We start from the raw sequence: 20,363 nt of genomic DNA, 5'->3' as shown, positions 1-20,363 counted from the left end.
CATCATAATATAGTAATGAAGTAATCCATGCATTTATTGATTTAATAATGATATTATAATTTATATATGCGTGTGTATATATATATATATATATTAGTATTAATAATAATACTTTTTTTAATTTAATATAGTTTTTTTTATAATATTAATATTATAATTTATAATTAGTTGTTTTAAATAATAATTAATTTTTTTATTGAATAATAACTAATCTATAATACGTTATTTTATTTTTATTTTTTAATAATAATGATAATAATAATTTTATTTGTTTGATTTAACCACAACATTATAATTTATAATATATTTAATATAAATGTTTAATTATTAGTAATGACAATAGTAGTGTTTTAATGTTTTTTTTTATTTGATTTAATAATAATATTATAATTAATAATAATATAGTAATAAAGTAATGAATGCATTTATTGATTTAATATTGATATTATACTTTAATATATATATATATATATATATATATATATATATATATATATAATATATATTATATATATTATATATATATATGCATGTCATATAATATATATATTATAATATCATTATTAAATCAATAAATGCATTCATTTTAAATAATATTAATATTATAATTTACAATTAGTTGCTTTAAATTTTAAAAGAATAATAATAATTGCATTTCTTATTGAATAATAACATTAATTGATAATGCATTATTTTATTTTTAGTTTTTAATAATAATGATAGTAATAATTTTATTTGTTTGATTTAACCACAACATTATAATTTATAATATATTTAATGTAAATGTTTAATTATTAGTAATGACAATAGTAGTGATTTAATGTATTTTGTTTGATTTAGTAATATTTAGTAATAATATTATAATTAATAATTAGTTGTTTTAAATTTTAAAAGAATATTAATAGTTGGATCAGTAGTTTTTATTGAATAATAACATTAATTTATAATGCATTATTTTAGTTTTAGTTTTTAATAATAATGCTAGTTATAATTAAATTAATTTATTTAACAACAACATTATCATTTATAATATATTTTTAAATCGTAATTAATAATATTCATAATAGTATTTTTTTTATTTGGTTTAATAAAAAGTGATAATAATAATGTAATTGATAATGTTATTTTTTATTTTACATATTCATTCTTTTTACTATAATAATATTAATACTAGAATGTTTTTTATTTAATAATGGTATTATAATTTATAATGTACTATAATTATAAAAATAATGATTTTATTATAATTAAATTATAATGTGATGACAGGAATGAAGTTTCTTTAATTGCAATCCAAATGAATTCAATAGTCACACAGAACAGAAAGTGTTGAATTTTCTGTGACTTGCAAATTAATAGTCACACAACAGAACAGAAAGTGTTGAATTTTCTGTGACTTGCAAAGCTGAAGCTTCTTCTGGAAACGAGCATTTTTCAGCAGCGAAAATTGTACTGCGGTATATATATGTATATAGATATATATATAATATATATATATATATATATATATAGTATATATATAGAGATATATATATATATTATATATATATATAGAAGCTTAAAGCATTCTGTAAACGCATTTAAAAGAAGAGGACCGTGATTGGTAGAACTTGCAAGTAGTTTCTGCTTGATTGGCCCTGAGAGGGCGCTGACGCTCCTGTGCTTCAAACACTTTGCTGTCAGGACATGCTTTGTGTAGACTCCTGTGACGTCCTCCTCTGCAGGACGTTCCTGGGTTATATAAGATCGAACATCAGGTGTCACCCATTGGGGGGGGGGTGGGGGGGGGGGGGGGGGGGGGGGTGGGGGGGGGGGGGGGGTCAGGACATTCTAATGTGAGTACAGGTGATTGTTGTCTGGAGTTGCTTTTGTGTTGTCCTGAGGAGGGCGCTGACGCTCCTGTGACTCCACAGGTTTTGTGTTAGGAATATGTGGAGGTGTACTGGAGCTGGCCGGGAACTACGTGCGGAACATTCGTCACTATGAGATCACGCAGCAGGACATCACTGTGGCCATGTGTGCCGATAAGGTGCACGCTCAGAAATACACGCGCGGTTTACAGAAAGCTGCAGGTCTGCTTGTTTGTAGAGCTGCATAACATTTCATCATTATATATATCAGTATGGCTGTAAAATAATAATAACAATTGGTATTATTATTACTGCTGCTACTACTAAATAAAAATACTAATTAAAAATAAAAGACATACTAGTACTGTAATATTTCACTGTAAAAAAATATGTATTTAAGAAAAACATAATAGTAAATTATTATTCAGAAATGTATTTAAACTAAAATTAATTAATTTATATTTTATATAAAACAATAATAATAATTTTAATATTTTTATTAATAGTTTTATTATTACTAAATACAACAAAGTAAATAAAAAAAAAATAAGAAATATTACTTTTGCAATATTTCATTGTAAAAATAGTATTTATGAAAATACTATAATATAATAATTTTTATTTAAATAAAATTATTATTAAAATACAACAAAGTAAATAAAAAAATATTATTATTAAATTAAATTTAATAAAATTTTAATTATATAAATTAATTAAATATAAAATATAAAAAAAAATATTATTGTTATTTTTATTTAACATTTTTCACAAAATATAATAAATTTAAAAAGTTGTTTTTTTATAATATATTTTTTTATTAATAACTTTATTATTATTATTATTAAATAAAACAAATAAAAATCAATTAAGAAATATTACTTTTGTAATATTTCATTGTAAAAATTTTTTTAAGAAAATACTATAATAATTTTTTTTTTAAAAAAAATAATAGTAATAATAATAATATTATTTACTGCTTACACTGACTGGTTTGTAAAGAAATTAGAATGTAAAAAAATACTATAATTATATAAACTTTTATTTAAAAAAAATAATACTACTATAATACATTATTAATTATTCTTATTACTTACTGCTACTACTAAATAAAAATACAAATTATCCAAATACCAACACAAATAATAATTATTATCATTCATTATTTAACAAAATAATAATAATTTTAATAATTAATAATTTTATTAAAAACAATAATTTTAATAATACACATTTCTATTAAGTATTTTATTATTATTACAATTTTAAAAACTAAATAAGAAATATTACTATTGTAATATATATTAAACAAAACGTGGTATTTAATTAAAATGCTCTAATATTCGTGGCTGTCTTAATTTCGTCGTGGCACTTTTATTTTGGCGGAGCGGTAAAGCTGGTCTCCAGCTGATCAGTGTTGCTCATGAAAGCTCCTCAGATGCGGATCAGATGCAGAGATGATGTTTTACTTTATTTTGGCGGAGCGGTAACTCTGGCTCAAGCCCCGCCCCTGTGTCTGTGGTTGCAGGTGCTGATGGACATGTTCCATCAGGTGGAGGAGGACATCAGTGTGTTTCCTCTGATGGACGAGGAGCCGTCGGCGGCCGAGGAGCAGATGTACTATGATCCTGGTGTAAGTCCTCTCATGGCGGAGCTGCGTCAGTCAGCTAGCGTGACCTCAACCTCATCACTCCAAGGTGTTCCGCGAAGCCCTTCGCCTCCAACGCCAATGCTGTTCTCCTGGCTCACGTGATGTCCCCTTCTTCCGCCTCCCCGCGCCCGCTCCCTGCCGCCTGCGGCTCATGTGTGTGTGTGTGTGTGTGTGTCGCAGGACGTGGAGAACATCTTCAGCCGGATCGTGGACATCCACGAGGTGACGTTGAAGCTGCGTGGGCTGATCGCGGACACCGCGGTGGAGATGACGGACGAGGGCAGTCCTCACCCGCTCGTGGGCAGCTGCTTCGAGGACCTGGCCGAGGTCAGACCTCACACACATCTCTCAGAACACAGTTTATGTTGATGGATGAGTGCAGTGACTACAGTCAGACCTGCACCTGAAACCAACCAGTGACTTCTGTTCTTCTGTTCTCTAACGGTTTAAATGTAGTTATTATCATTACTAATATCAATTATAATAACTTTGTTTATTTGTTTAATAATATTATTATAATTTATAATAAATTATTTAATATCTTAATTAATAATAATAATAATAGTAATATTTTTAATATAATTTAATAATAATAGTAATAATGTAATTTATAATTATAACTACTTTCACTTTTTAATTTTTAATAATAATAATAATAATAGTTAAATTATTTTATTTAACAATAGTATTATGATTTATAACAAGTTTCTGCTTTTTAATAAATAATAGTACTAGAATAATAGTCATTGATTAACATTACAGTAATATATAATATTTAAATTAAGAGTAGTAAAGTATTATTGTTAGAATAATAGTCATTGATTAACATTACAGTAATATATAATATTTAAATTAAGAGTAGTAATATTTTAGTTAAAGTATTTTTATTATTAATTACTAGGTGAGGAATAGAGTAATTGTAATTTTACTTTAATTATAGTGTAGCTATAATTTCAAATGTTACTATATCTAACAATATTGTACATATTTCATAATAATGATTGTAATAAGTGATTTAGTAATAGTGTGCAATTTTAATTGTTTTTTTTTTTTTTTTTTTTGTTTTCATTATTCATATAAAAATAATAATAATTCCATTACATCTCCATCCGTTTTTATTTAACTAATGTTCTATCTTAAAACATCATTATTTCATATTTTTCATTTGGAATACATCATAGTATAATTTATTTCATTAAGTTCATTTTAATAATACGTTCATTACGCTACGCATTTTCCTCATATATATATATATATTCAATTTATAATAATAATAATAATTTAATTAATCTCAATATTTTATTTAATAATAACATTATATCTTATTTATATTTATATTCAATTTATAATAATAATAATAATTTAATTAATCTCAATGTTTGTGTGGTTGTGTGTGTCCCCCCCCCTTGTGGTTGATGTAAATGTGGTTCCCCTCACCTCACCGGTTCACCTTCTGTCTGGCTTGTTTTCTGTTTTTATGTGTTCTTGTTCCTTTTTTTCTTTTTTTTTTTTTTTCACCTTCTGTCTTTTTTTCTCCTGTTTCTCTTTCCCGCGTGTAAACAATGGAGGTCATTGTTCATTGAATTAAACTCTGAGAGAGGCGTGGGCCATTTTCATGAGCTGGCCTTGTGACCCCGAATAACGGAGACGTAACGCAACAGTATAGAGCCTTCGCAGCGGCTTCCCACCCCGATCACCGACTTCCCCTGAGAGTCATCTGTCCCAAAACCCGGAGAAGGGAAGGGCGGAGCGGACGGGCCCTCTACCCCTGCAAGGTCATAGGTCAGGGCTCACACAGACGAGTTGTGAGAGCAGACTCAAGCCTGAACGGTGTCATCTGTGTGTGTGTTGTGTGTGTGAGTGTGTTGTTTCAGGAGTCAATTCCCATCTGTGAAGCTTTCAGAGGCGGTTGCAGTATTTGTTTACCACGGTTACTCCTGCACCCGCTCTAAAACCCACGCCGCTCTACCACTGTCTGCATTACTTCGAGATTCTAAAGGCGAGTGTCATTCCCAATATTCATTTCACTGTTTGCGATAGTAATTGTCAAAATAATAACGCCTGCTGCACTTCACCTGCTCTGCTTCTTCTGGACTATTTAAAAAATAGTTTTAATTTATATGGTTTGATTCTTATTTTATATTTATAAAATATTTTTAAATTTTTATGATTAATTTATTAATTTTGTTATAGTTTATTTTAATTTATTTTTAATTGTATTATTTTAGTATTAATTTTATATTTATTATTATTTATATAATTTTTATTTAATTTTTTATTGATTTTGTATTTTTTATTTATTTAATATTTTTAATTTCATGTCGTTAATTTAATATTTTGGAGGTGCGCTTCTCCTGTTTTTTGTTTGAGATTGTTTTTATTTATATTATATTTTTTTTTTATATTTAAAATCTAAACTTTTGCTGTAGTGGTTAATAATAATTTTATAATTTTTAAAATCTAAACTTTTGCTGTAGTGGTTAATAATAATTTTATAATTTATAATAAAATATGTTATTTTTAATAAATTAATAATAATTTAATATTAATATATATATATAATATATATATATATAATCACTATAGCTTATATTAGGCTGTCAAATGATTATCACTATTATCACATCCAACAATAAAGTTTTGTTTCATACTATATGGTATGTATACTGTGTAGATTTATTATGTATAATATAATACCACACATTCATGTATATATTAAGAAAGATATGTGTGTTTTATATATTAAATATATTATATATATATAAATATAAGAATATAAATGTATATACAATTAAATATTTTCGAAATATATAAATGTTGTGTGTGTATTTATATCAAACTAATAAAATATACCCTGTACACATCATATATTATGTAAACAACTTTTATTTTGGATGTGAGTAATCGTGATTAATCATTGGACAGCCCTATTATTATATATATATATATATTTATTATTTATTTAATAAAATAACACATTTATGTAATTACACCCACCTCATTTCTGGAGATGCACTTCATCTATTTGCAATAGAGTCATTTAACTAAACCACTTTATAAAAAAAAATAGTTTTAATCATATTTTTATTTTCATTTTTATAATATTAATAATAGTGATCATTTACTAATTTTTAATTTAATAATATTATAATTAGAATGCAAGATTTATATTTTTTACTTAATAAAAACTATTTTTCTGTGAATACTAGTATCCATTAATCATGCTTATAAACAAGTTAATTATTAAACTAAACTAGGTTTTTTCTTTTTTTTTCTTTTTTTTTATTAGTTTAAAATAATGTGAAATGTGAATTAAGTTTACATGACATTAGCATGAACACTTTTCAGACTCTTCTCATTAGCATGAACACTTTTCAGACTCTTCTCAGTCTGGGCTTTGTGAGTTCGTGATGTTGTGTCCTTTCTTGCAATTTAAAAACACTGATTTATCGATTTCCATGATTCAGGGTTTGAGTGAGTGAGCCCCCCCCCCTCGTTCGATGCTCGTCGGGTTTATTTGTGCTGTAACTATATCAAGAGGAAGATGAGCAGTGATCTGACAAAACACTTTAGTCATTATACGGACAGAATCTGAAAAGCTCAAATCAGGAGTATCTGACAGTCGCTACAATGAATTTAGTGGAGAACAAGGCCAGAGTAAAGGATCAGCACCTGTGGTTTTCTTGTGTCTCAGCGATCGGCTGCCGCTTCTACATCCGCAGATGAGGGCAAACACCTGGGCCATCAAGAAGATGATGAGATCCAGAGGAACATCGACGTTGCTGGGAGGCAAAGACCTAGCCAGTGCTCAACGAGTCAAGCCTTGGAGGGCATGCTCCACCGCGGGTCGAGCCAAACACGAGCGCCGCATCTTCCTGTTCGACGCCTCATGATCTGCTTCAATTCCAACCACGGCCAGCCTCGCTGCCGGAGCCTCGCCGCCGAGGTACCGGCTAGGAAGAAGTTCTTCATAGGAAGGGTGGGGCAGACAATGTTTTACATTTCCTAGTCGACTTAAAAACGCACTCCAACATGATTCAAGTAGCTTCTCCTGTTTTAAAGCTTATGTAACTTTACAAATTATCTTAACGTGTTTATTAGGTGCCGATTAATATTTTGAAAAAATAGATCAGTGGTTAATGCATTTAAACACACTCCTCACATCCGACGCGTCGTCATCTTACACGATGAACTGACCGACACGATGCTGGACGACTGAATGAATGAGGAATGACTCCACAGATTTTGAATGATCAAGTCGAGCGAATGATTCAGTGCCTACATGAATCAGCTGTTATCAGCGAATCTTTTAAAATTAATGATTCAATGACTCACTCCTTTTTTGTCATTTTTATAGTAAACAAAAAACAAATATTTGTTAAAAAAGCTTGCAAAAAAAAATTGACATTACAATTTTTTCAATGGTTGAGTGCATTAAAAAAAAGTCTCTTTAGAAGGAAATATTTTGATTCCAACATTGATTTATTAGTTTGTTTTTAATTGATAGTTAAAGTTATTTTTTGTTCACAAAGTAAGTAATTGAATCATTCATTTCACTTCCTATGTGTTCAAACGCTGTTTCATATGCGGAAACGAAGCAAACTACTGATCACTGAATCATATTTGCCTCACTTGATTCATTCTAAAACATTGATTCTTCGGTCAGTCATTAAGATGCGACAGGTCGGTGTGGTGCCTACCTGAATGCATTAAGTATTTTAATGTGTTTTTTTTCCATAATTAATCGCCCAAATCAACACATTCAATCGACAAGCATGGCAAAACATCCCATTTCACAAGTAATCTAAATGTTCTGAACGCTCGCGTGTTCTCGAACAGGCCCAGACAACGACAAGGACGATAAGGAGGGCGAGTAACCGGCACGCCTTCGAGACTCATCCTGAAGGACGGGAACACGGGTGTTCGCTGCGAAATCTGCGGAGGAGAGAACGGCTTGGATTGCGGCGCTGATCTCGCTGCAAACCGCTCCCACGCTGGAGCGCATGCTGGACACGTCCATGCCTGCAGATGGGAAGGAGTAGAGATCCGGCCTCCCCGGGCCGAGGTGGTACCGCTTCGCTCAGCCCGACTCCGAGAGAACTCGTGTTCGAGGAACGTCCGTATCCAAATCCGGCATTCCACATCATCAAAGCCGAACGGTGCTGTGAGCTCATCGAGCGCTGACCTTCCACATACGCCGGTGAGTGACCAGGGATCATGTTGACCTGACTACTTGCAGTAATTATGCGGAAAATCACAGAAAATACATTACAGTTTAACAGAGATTCCACCGAAAACCGCTGCTTTTAAACGCTAATAATATTTACAACATTTTTTACTGTATTTTTTGATCATTAACGGCGCCGTCGCTGACAAAGAGACTGTTTGATCATACAGTAAGTATACTGTAAATTCAGCCTGTCATTAAGGTATTTTTAAGGATTCTCATCAGACAAAACGCTTTAAAATAAGGTCACAACACACACTTAAATGCATGTTTCCTCATAAACGTCAACGAACTATACTTCGAACAATACTTTAACTAAGATTAATAAATACTGTATTGTTCATGTTCATTTCTACTTTAAAATAAGTCAAAAGTTGTATCTTTTAGAGTGTTACTTTTACTATAATTGAGGGGCTTTGTATTTCTTTTTGAAGTCTTTTTATCTTTAAAATAGATGTAATAGTTTTTATATTATAATTTTTTTGTTTTCATTTCTTCGAATTTTAGTTAAGTTTTTACGACTTTTTGTTGTGTTTTTGTCATTTTTAGTTCTAGTTATTTGAGTAAATGAAGTTAAACTAAATTAAAATCAGATGTGTTACCTTGGAAACTAGCTGAATTAAAAGCTTTTTTTTTTTTTTTTTTTTTTTTTTTGTTTTTTAGTTAATGTTATTTTCACTTTAGCAGTAACCGCAATGTGTATGGTTTAGTTTAATTATAATGACCCTGATCTTTACATTATTGCAGTTCAGTGTGAATGCACCTATGTTTTTTAATGAACTAAGCACAACAAAGGCTAATAAGTCTTATATAAGAAAAGTAACCTATGAATTATATTGTATTGTGCTTTAATGCGTTAATACCTAATGTATACCAGTTGAAACGCTTGTTGTAAAGATTACTGCCAAACAACAAAAACATCTAGATCTTTCTAGAGAGGGTGAGTGTGGCCAGACGAGTGCTCGGTGTGGATTCGGTCGCTCGGGTCGGTTCGGTCTGGTTCTGTGTGTAGTTTCAGGCTGTTCTCCGGCCGGCGCTAATGCGCATTACTGATGTATTTCACAACAGCAGCAGCAGGCTCGGGTCCGTCCGGCTGAAGCCTCGTCACGCGCTCCTGCTCGGCCTCCTCAGCAGTTCTGTACAGCACTCGCTGCTGGACTGTCACAGTGCACTGACCTGCTTTGTCATTGCTAAAAAAAAAATGATAACACTGCTACAGCTGCTAAGAGAGAAAAACAAAGCACTGTTCTGAAACAAGTTCAGCTGTGTTTACTGTCAGTTGTCCCATTCTGTGGGTGTGTGGTGTGTGTGTTTGTTGTGTGTGAGAGAGAGATAGTGTGTGAGAGAGAGAGAGTGTGTTGTGTGTGAGTGTGAGTGGTGTGTGTGTGTGTGAGAGAGAGAGAGAGAGTGTGTGTGTGTGTGTGTGTGTGTGTGAGAGGAGTAATGTTGTGTGTGTGTGTGTGTGTGTGAGAGAGTGTGAAGTGCCCAGAGTGCTCTGAGAGAGTGGGTGAGAGAGTGTTGTGTGTGTGTGTGTCATGTGTGTGGTGTGTGTGTGTGTGGGTGAGAGAGTGTGTTTGTGTGTTGTGTGTGATAGAGTGTGAGATGAGAGTGTGTTGAGAGAGTGTGTGAGGTAGTGTGTGTGTGTTTGGAGAGAGTGTGTAGTGTGTGTGTGTGTGTGTGTTTGTGTGTTGTGAGAGAGTTGTGTGTGTGATGTGTGTGTTTGTGTGTGAGCAGAGAGTGTGTGTGTGTGTGTGTAGTGTGAGAAGAGTGGTGAGAGAGAGTGTTGTGAAGAATATGTGGTGTGTTGTGTGGGTGTGTGTGTTAGATAGAGAGTTGTGTGGTGTGTGTGTGTGTGTGTGTGTTGGTGTGAGAGAGTGGGTGTGTGGTGTGTGTGTGTTGTGTGAGATAGAGTGTGTGATCGAGTGTGTGTGTGTGTGGTGTGTGTTGTGTGTGATGTGTGTGTCGAGAGAGAAAAGGTGTGTCCTGTGTCAACACAGTGATGAGCGAGAGAGAGCGGGTGGATGAGAGAGATAGTGGTCGTTAGTGGAGTGACCGCACGAGAGATTGAGTTGTGTGAGAGATGTGTGTGTGTTTGTGTGTGAGAGAGTGAGTGTGTGTGTGTGTGAGTGGTGTGTGGTGTGCCGCGTTCTCTCTGTCAGACTCGAGTGTGTGGAATGTGCCTGTTTTGGATGTGTGTTGGGTGAGAGAGTGTGAGTGGTGTGTGGTTGGTGTGTGTGTTGTGTGGTGTGACGTGGGTGGGTGTTGTGGGTAGAATAAGCGAGAGTGAGTGTTGGACGTGTGGGGTGGTGATTGTGTCGAGTCGAGTCAGAACAGAACCAGTTGTGTGTGTGTGTGCTGTAGTGTTCGGGATAAACATCTAACACAGCTGATCACGCATTGACCCCAATCTCTATGAGCTCGATGGAAGGCAGGAACTATTAATCTCAGAACAGTAATGAATGTTAAACGAGAGCTATCTAATAGACCAGAGCGGTCGTTATACCATCAGGGGACATATATAGTATATATAACACACACACACATATATGATGATTTACATAATTCATAGAGTACAGGATGTTTCACAGTATTCTATGTAATAGATAATATATTGTATGTCTTACAGTAAAACCAATAATACAGTTCTGACTATAATTCCATGGTCATTTTTTTTTTTGTGTGTGAACACTACTATAGTATATTTGTGATGATGGCGGATCATGGAGTCTACCCGTGTGGAAAGTGTGATATAGCTGGTGTGTTGTGTGAATGGTGTGTTTTTTTTTCCGATTTTCAGCGGGTCCACTCTGGCGTTCTTGCTGATGGGCTGTGTTCCCGCGTCCGCTACACCCGAGATTCCCCCCCGTCCCCGCAGGTTTATTTTCAGTAATATAGAGCCCCGCAGAACTAATAGCACCAGAAAAGTTTCATTTTTTTTTAAAACTGCTTTCTGTGTGTGAAGTGGTATAGTGATATATGTGATGGATATGAAATTTGGGAAAAAATCAGTTGACATTTGTCCTGTGGGGAAGTCACAAAATGCTGCGGTCTCGTTTCTGGGTTAGTGGGTAAAGGGGGTATTATATGTATTACCTCGTTAATTTGAAAAGAATTACACCTCGACGTTAATTTGTTTGTGTGTGTGGTGTTTGTTTTAATATATAGGACTCTGGTATAAAATTGACTTAAATTTGGAAATTACGTATTTTTCACACCTTCCCCCAGGGCTGTGTTCATGTGGACTGTGAATTGAAGGAAATAGTTGTGTTGGATAAAAAGCGTTTTTTTGTTTCAGATCGATTTCGTCAGAGACGTTTCTGACCAGTACACGATCGTTCTGGGGTAACTCTCCCATGAGATGCTGGATCTGCTCATGGAGGAGGTCGACTCATCACATTCACCCCAGCCAGCACCGCAGGACAGAATGCTGACAGCCATAGAACACACTGCTAATGGCCCATGTCATTGCACTCTTAAATTATTTTTAGAAATTTGTCTTTTTCAGTTAATGTTTTATTAATCCTAATGATGCAGAAAGAAGTTTTTTATGGGTTTAGTTGATTATTCACTGTAATGTGATCAATTACAGTTTGTTTTTGTTTAAAATACAATGATTCAAATCGAAAACCGGGCTCAGGCCAACAATCAGCTGTGTTATTTATAGGTTGGCTGTTTGGGCGTGATGAAAATCTTTGCTCCTGCTGTGAAGTTATTGTCTATGCATGGAAACAGCTCTCCATACAGTCTGCCTGCGTTTGTGTTCCAGGGTTTGATATTCCTGAACCCAAACCCACGGAAGCGGATCAGATGGCCATGGAGAACGTGAGACCAGCCGCGTGAGCGCCGAACTCAAACGCTTCCGCAAAGAGTTCGTTCAGACAGCTGTACAGCTGAGGTACACACACACACACACACACACTGGACCACACACACCCTCACTACTATTGACTACTCTCACACACACGCACCACACTGAGACACACACTCCACTCATACTCTCCCACAACACACACACACACACACACACCACACTGAGACAACCACCCTGCTCACTCATACTCTCTCACAGCTGACACACACACACCACACCACACACACACCTTACACACACACTCGCGCCCATTCACACACAACTAAGAGACACACACTCAATCACTCCCTCTCCCCTGACAAACACAAGTATATATATATAGCACACACACACACACACACACACACCACTGTACACACACTCACTCACACACACACTGAGACACACACACACTCACAACACTTACAAACAGCCTCTCCTTCACACACACACTGACACACATACAACACACACACACACCACACACACACACACACACACATGTTTTGTTTTTGGGAAAAGTGGGGACATCCCATAGTCGTAATGGTTTTTAACTACTGTAACAAAGACTTTATTCTATCGCCCTACACCAACCCTTCACCTAACCCTACCCCTTAACAGGAAACTTGGGTGCATTTTTTACTTTCTCAAAAAAACTCATTCTGTATGATTTATACAGTGTTTTGAAAAATGGGGACATTGGGTTATGTCCTCATAAGTCACCCTCTCCTTGTAATACCTGTGACATACCCCATGACATCTTATACAGAGTGTGTGTCCTGAATATGTCACAAAAAAACACGTGAACACTCGCTGCACACTCGCCGCATCCCACACACAACCACACACACTTACACACACTCTCTCACACACACACACACACACTGAGACACATACTCACTCACAACTCTCACACTGACAACCCATACACACACATATACACACACACACACACAACCCACACACACACCACACCACACACTCTCACACTGACACACACACACACACACACACACTTACACACACTCTCTCATACTCTCACACTTACACACATTCTCTCTCACACACTGAGACACACATTCACGCACCCTCACACTCACACATTCGTACACTTACACTGATGCACACACACTAAGTCATTCATAAAACACACACACATGGTTACATTTGCACACTCATGCACAAACTGACACTTGCATACTGACACATTCACACACACACACACACACACACACACACACTCTCTCTCTTTCACACTCCTCACAACACACACACACACCACTCGCACACTCGTTCTAACTCGTACACTCACTCACACTCTCACCCTGACGCACTAACTCACTAAGTCACACACTTACACAATTTCACACAATTGCACACACTTGCACACACACACTCATTCATTTGCTCATGCACACATTGACACTTGCACTTACACACACACACACACTCACACTCATTTGCTCACTGACACACACTCACTCACTGCAAACACACAGACACACACAATTTCACACACTTGCAAACTCCCACTCTAACACTCACACACACTCGCACTCTCACTTACTCCCACTCTCTCACTCGGACACACACACACACACAGCAGGACTGTATCATACGGCTGTCTCTCATGCGTCTCTGTGTGTCTGCAGGGTGTTGAATGTGTGCAGGCACTGGGTCGAGCATCATTTCTATGACTTTGAGAGAGACGCTCAGTTGCTGCGGCAGCTGGAGGAGTTTATCGGCATGGTCAGAGGTACGAACACAAATATACTTTTATCTCCATAATCATCATCAAAGATGATAAAACAATGGAAATGTCTTCAAAATATGTGTAGGGCCTTTCAGTAAAATCCAGTCACAAAAATCATATTTACTCTATAATAGAGAATGTCACAGAATTTGGCAAAAGTTAGATTAATAAATCAAAAGTAGAGGTGTACACTGAATAAAATCACGATCTGAAGAGAACTACAGTATACTATAATTATAAACTAGAATGTACTTCTAAAAGTAATAATAATAATTCAGTTTATTAAAATATTGTTTTTATGGAATATCACACGGTTTCACCATTTTTTGTTTCAAACTCTTTTGATTTCATTTAAAACATTTTTAAATATTATTTTTAGTGCTGTCAAAATGAACGTGTTAACACAGGAGATTAATTTTTACAGTATTATTGCAATATAAACGTATAGTTAAAAACTTTAATGTTAGGTGGGATTAATCAGTTAATTTTTTTTATTTTAATCGATTGACAGCAATAATTATTTTAAATTGTTAATATTTTATTTATCAATTTGATTAGCATCATTTAGAAACAAAAATAGAATATTTCTTAGGGAACTGTTATTGTTAATATAGTAAAACGTTTTATGAATTCAGTTTCTTTTTGATAACTAAAATTCAGTTAAACCATAAAAATGGAATCCAGAAAAATTTAAACAGAAAACAGAATTTCGGGATTTTTTTTTATAGAATTAAATGATAAATATGAATTAAATTGATTAGAAATGCTAATCATTAAACAGAATCCAGAAAAATAAAAACGGAAAACATGAAATTTGTGAAAAAATATAACAAATGTCATAGTGTCCTAACCAGGCATGATGTAACTGTATTCCAACCTTATTCCCATCATTTTTCTGTCCATCATTATTTCTAAAAGGGAAAATGATGCGCTAGATTTTAAGAGATTTCACTATGGGTGCTGGCTGGTTACAGGAGCTCTTCTGCATAAATCTGATCTCCGCTCGGTTCTGTGTCTTACATCGGTCCTGTCACCTGTCTGCAGGTAAGGCCATGAGGAAGTGGGTGGAGTCCATCACGAAGATCATCCAGAGGAAGAAACAGGCTCAAGCCAACGGCCCCAGTCACAACATCACGTTCGAGAGCTCGCCGCCGTCCATCGAGTGGCACCTGTGTAAAGCGGGACAGACGGATCAGTTTGACCTCATGACCCTTCACCCCATCGAGATCGCCCGACAGCTCACACTGCTGGAGTCCGACTTCTACAGGTGTGAGCCTTAGCCTGTGACCTCCGACTTCTGTTCACCATTTACTCTCCCTCATTTCAATCCAACCCTGTTTTTCTTTAGTGGAGATATTTAGCTGAATGTTCACGCTGCTCATTTCCATATAAACAGACGGCGACCACAAATGCACCATAAAATGATCCCCACACACAATATGCACTCCACTCAAAAAATATTTAGGTTTAAGATTTATGTATTTAAATTGCATCTAAAATTTCCATCCATTTGGAACATACAGTTTGAATGTAAACAAAAACTGGCAAAATATGCATACTTAATGTGATGTATATTTGTCAGTCATACATGAAGAAAACAGATTTCTGCACTTATTGTGTAGTTTATTATTAACTATTTATCCATTTGATTTTATTTAAATAATCATATTTTCAATGCATTTATATATAAACCTATTTACATAAACATATAAAACTGGTTATTGTGTATTACAGTCATGCATAATTAAACAGGTCAGATTGCTGTAATGGTACTAATAAACTGAATGTGTTTTAAAATATACAGTAACCAGGTTTATATATGTATCATCAATAAATCCAGTTTATGTCAATCTCATACATTTGCTCTCATTGAATATTGCTTGTTCCACATAGTCATATTTTACCAAGTTTATACTTTTAAACTGAATAAATGTAATTGTTTTCCCAGTGAACAGATTTTCGCTGATTCCAAGCAATTTAAATAAATGCATTTTGAAAAATGATTATTTAAATCAAATCATGTAAATACATTTATAATGTTACACAGCTGTATGCAGCTCATGTACACATGATTTTTCAGTCAAGTGCTTGATGAGTCAAAATGAAGAAATGCACTGGCCTAAACGTTCATTTCTGCTAGTTTTGTGTTAGTTTAGTATTTTATTGTTGTTGTTTTTTTCTTTACAAGGGAAAAGGCTGGATTTCCTGTTTGTATTTTTGTTTTCTGCTCTGTTGGCAACTGTATGCTCAGAAAATGGGGCAGTTTAACACAATAGAGTGTCCAGCTGTGACACACACACACACACACACTTCCCTTCACCTCTGTGGGAACAGGCAGTGAGTGTCGTACCCAAGGTCACCCCCTCAGCTCCGTTTCCCATGAGGCCATTCTGTGCACTTGTCTCCCAAAACATTGAACCAAACCCCATACTCAAAACACCTCGGCTCCTGACTAAAGGAGCATTCTGAGTGATTTTCACTTCATTTCGCTGTGCTGCTGTCAGTTTCCACAGACGATCGTCTCTCAGTATTTCTGAACAAACAGGAAACATGTTACAGTACAATTACAGTAGACGTCTGCCATCATGAGTAAAGCTTGTATTTGTGTTCAAGCTCTTACATGAGTTAAGGCAAAACCATAGTTTTTTCATTCACTGGTCATTTGTAAATTTAGGTTGAAAACATCCATCTATTTGTGTCTATAGACTTCAGTTACAATACATACCTTTTAAAGGCCTTTTGCTCAAAAAGTTTTCTCCTCCACTTCAGCAGCACTTACAGACACCAAACTTAGCAGTTTTATTCCTCTCTATATTCTGGAGGTTTTAACTGAGAGGTTTGTATATAAATATTTTTCCTGAGTTTTGTATAATATTTAAGTCCTAAAACATGGTGTAAATGTATATGTTTCGTGTCTGTTGAGGGTATTTTCTGATTTATGATGTGATAAAACAAGAAATCCAAAATCCCCTCAGTAAAAACCTTTAGAATATAGAAAGGAATAAGACTGTAAATTGTGGTGTATGTAAGTGCTGCTGAATTGGAAAAAAAATCTCTTTAAAGATACAGATTGGAAGTGTTTTGACACTGGTCAATTTTGAGATTTTGTCTGTTTTGCTTCAAATTCATTTCCATACCATGTCCAGTGGAAATAATACATCCCAAATACACATTTAAGTGTTTATTTTATTGCACTTTATCTATGTGCATCTGTAGATTTCAATCTCAGTCCACATTCTTAAAGAGAGATTAAATTAAAGAAACTTAGAATTTTTTATTGTTTTATTTATTTCTGTATTGTTTTTTTTTTTGGGGATTGATTGGTTTGTTATTTTATCTTTTTAGTTTTTTTTAATAACATTTCATTAACATGGTAAAAATTAATGTTTCGCAAGAATTTTATGCAAGAATTTTGAACCAGGCTTTATCCAGTTTTTAGATTTATTTTATGGAAATGTATGCAAATTATGGCATATAACATAATTTTTCAGGTAGTTTATAAAACAGTAGTCCTAATTTACTGTGATTAATCAACTGTGGAAGCATGGTTATATCTACACCATATTCTCCTAGTGTCTTGCTTTAAGTAATGAATATGTATTAATTGCATTAGTGTCTAAATCATCCTTTTGAGGTGGAACCTACTGTTCTAAGTGTTTTACACAGAAACATGAATATAACTGTGAACTTTGACCTTCTGCAGGGCGGTTCAGCCGTCAGAGCTGGTGGGCAGCGTTTGGACTAAAGAAGACAAGGAGATCAACTCCCCGAACCTGCTGCGAATGATCCGCCACACCACCAACCTCACGCTGTGGTTCGAGAAGTACGCTCTCGTGTGTTTCATTCAGAGCCGCATCACTCACATATGTGCTGGTTTCTAAGGGTTTCTCGTGTTTCTCAGGTGCATCGTAGAAGCGGAGAACGTGGAGGAGCGTGTGGCCGTCATATCGCGCATCATCGAGATCCTGCAGGTCTTTCAGGAGCTCAATAAAAAAAAAAAACTGAAAAAAAAAAAAAAATTAAAAAAAAACTTAAAAAAAAAAAAAAATTGTGAGCGCCATGAACTCGTCGCCCGTCTACAGACTCGACCACACCTTCGAGGTGAGCGCGTTTACATGAGCTTTAACTAGCACTGTTGGATTAGTTGCTCTTCACTAGTACTAGAGCTGTTACAGTTCAACGTGTAACTCGTCCTGCATGTGATTGTATTTCAGCAAATCCCGAGCAGACAGAGGAAGATTCTGGAGGAAGCTCATGAACTCAGTGAAGATCATTATAAGAAATATCTGGCTAAACTCAGGTCCATCAACCCCCCCTGTGTGCCCTTCTTTGGTACGTCGTCCTTTTTACACATGTGCTTTCTAAAGAAGCACATGTTTTTTGAAGTTGTTGCCATGGAATTAAAAAAAAATTATCTCACAAATCAGAATTTTTTTTCCACACAATTCTAAAAATTGTGTCGGGGGAAAAATTCTGATTTCTGAGTTTTTATCTCGCAATTCAGACTTTTTTTTTCTAAATTATTTTACCTTTCGCAAGATGGACTTATTTATTATTTATTTTTTATCTCTGCAATTCTGACTTCTTTCCTCAAATTTACAAATTTATATCTTGCAATTCATGCTTTTTTTCTCTCTGAATTCTGAGTTTACATTTAGCAAGACAGACTTTTTTTTTCACAACTGTGAATTTATATCTTACAATTCTAAATTTAAATCTCTCAATTCTGTTTATGTCTTGCAATCCTGACATTATTCCTCAAAATTACAAATTAATATCTTTTTTTCAAATATACAAATTCAAAATTACAAACAATGTTAAATTTGGTTTCAAATATACAAATTATCAAATGTTAAAATTTTGTTTATATTTCGCAATTCTGACTCTTCTCCTCAGAATTCAGTTTTCTTTGTTTCCAGCTTGGAATTTAAAAAAAGTAATTGTGACACTTTTATCTTACAATTCAGACTTACAGTCTGAAAAAAAAGAAAAAGATTTGTGAGATATAAACTCGCAATTTAAAAAAAAAAAAATGTAAATGTAAATTTGCGAGAAACAAAGTCTGAATCATGAGATAAAATGAGATAAAAAGTCGCTATTACCTTTTTCATTATTTTATTACCTATTTTGGTTTCTGATGGCACTGACTGTGTGTTTGATTGTGATCTGCTCATTTTAGGGATTTATTTAACAAATATTCTGAAAACTGAGGAGGGAAATCCAGACTTCCTGAAGAGACATGGCAAGGAACTGATCAACTTCAGCAAACGGCGGAAAGTGGCGGAAATAACCGGAGAAATCCAGCAGTACCAGAACCAGCCGTACTGCTTACGTGTGGAAAACGACATACAGGTCAGAAACACAGAGACATGGCAAGGAACTAATAACTAGAAGAACCGTTCATTTTAATGCCTGTTGATGGCTGCAGAAGTTCTTTGAGAACCTAACCCGATGGATGACATACGGAGAAAAGGAGTTTTGCCGACTATACTGTTTAACAAATCTCTGGAGGATCGGCCGCGTAACCTCGCACGCTGCCCTCGATTCGTAAGTCTGCCTCGCGCTGAACGCACACGTACAGTTACACAACGCACTCCAGAGCGTGTTAAGTGCTTAAGGTTCTGAACCAGAATTGTGCCGATTTACAACTATCCTGATTCAGTTTGTTGTAACAGTGAAAAGCCCCAAACCTCACACAGGCGGACTTACAGAAGCCTCAAACGTTCTGTTCTGAGCTAAGCACTCACGGTGAATATTTCCTGCATGCTCCTGCTGTATGAGAAAGCTGCTCGTTTACAGAATTTACAGAATCTAGAAGTGACGATGATAGAATTAAAAATAATTATTTTAACTACTTATTAAAATTTAAACTACTTTAAACACTAATTATTTTGACATTTTTTTACATTAGTGTTATTTATATTTATTATTATTTTTACATAATTTAAATATTTAAATAATTTACAATATACAACTATTTCTTAACAAAAAAATAGAAAAGAAATGGAAAGTAAATTCCTATTCCATTTAATTTG

General features: G+C 34.5%; 1 pseudogene; it reads left to right on the top strand.

Annotated features, from left to right (window-relative positions):
• LOC109076884 overlaps nt 1-20,363 on the top strand; it is a 31,129-nt pseudogene that overhangs the window by 6,712 nt on the left and 4,054 nt on the right.

The sequence above is a fragment of the Cyprinus carpio genome, chromosome A11 (assembly GCF_018340385.1).
Source record: "Cyprinus carpio isolate SPL01 chromosome A11, ASM1834038v1, whole genome shotgun sequence".
In the NCBI taxonomy this organism is placed as follows: Eukaryota; Metazoa; Chordata; class Actinopteri; order Cypriniformes; family Cyprinidae; genus Cyprinus; species Cyprinus carpio.
Note: the sequence above shows the minus strand (reverse complement) of the source record. Positions and strands in the feature narration are given on the sequence as shown.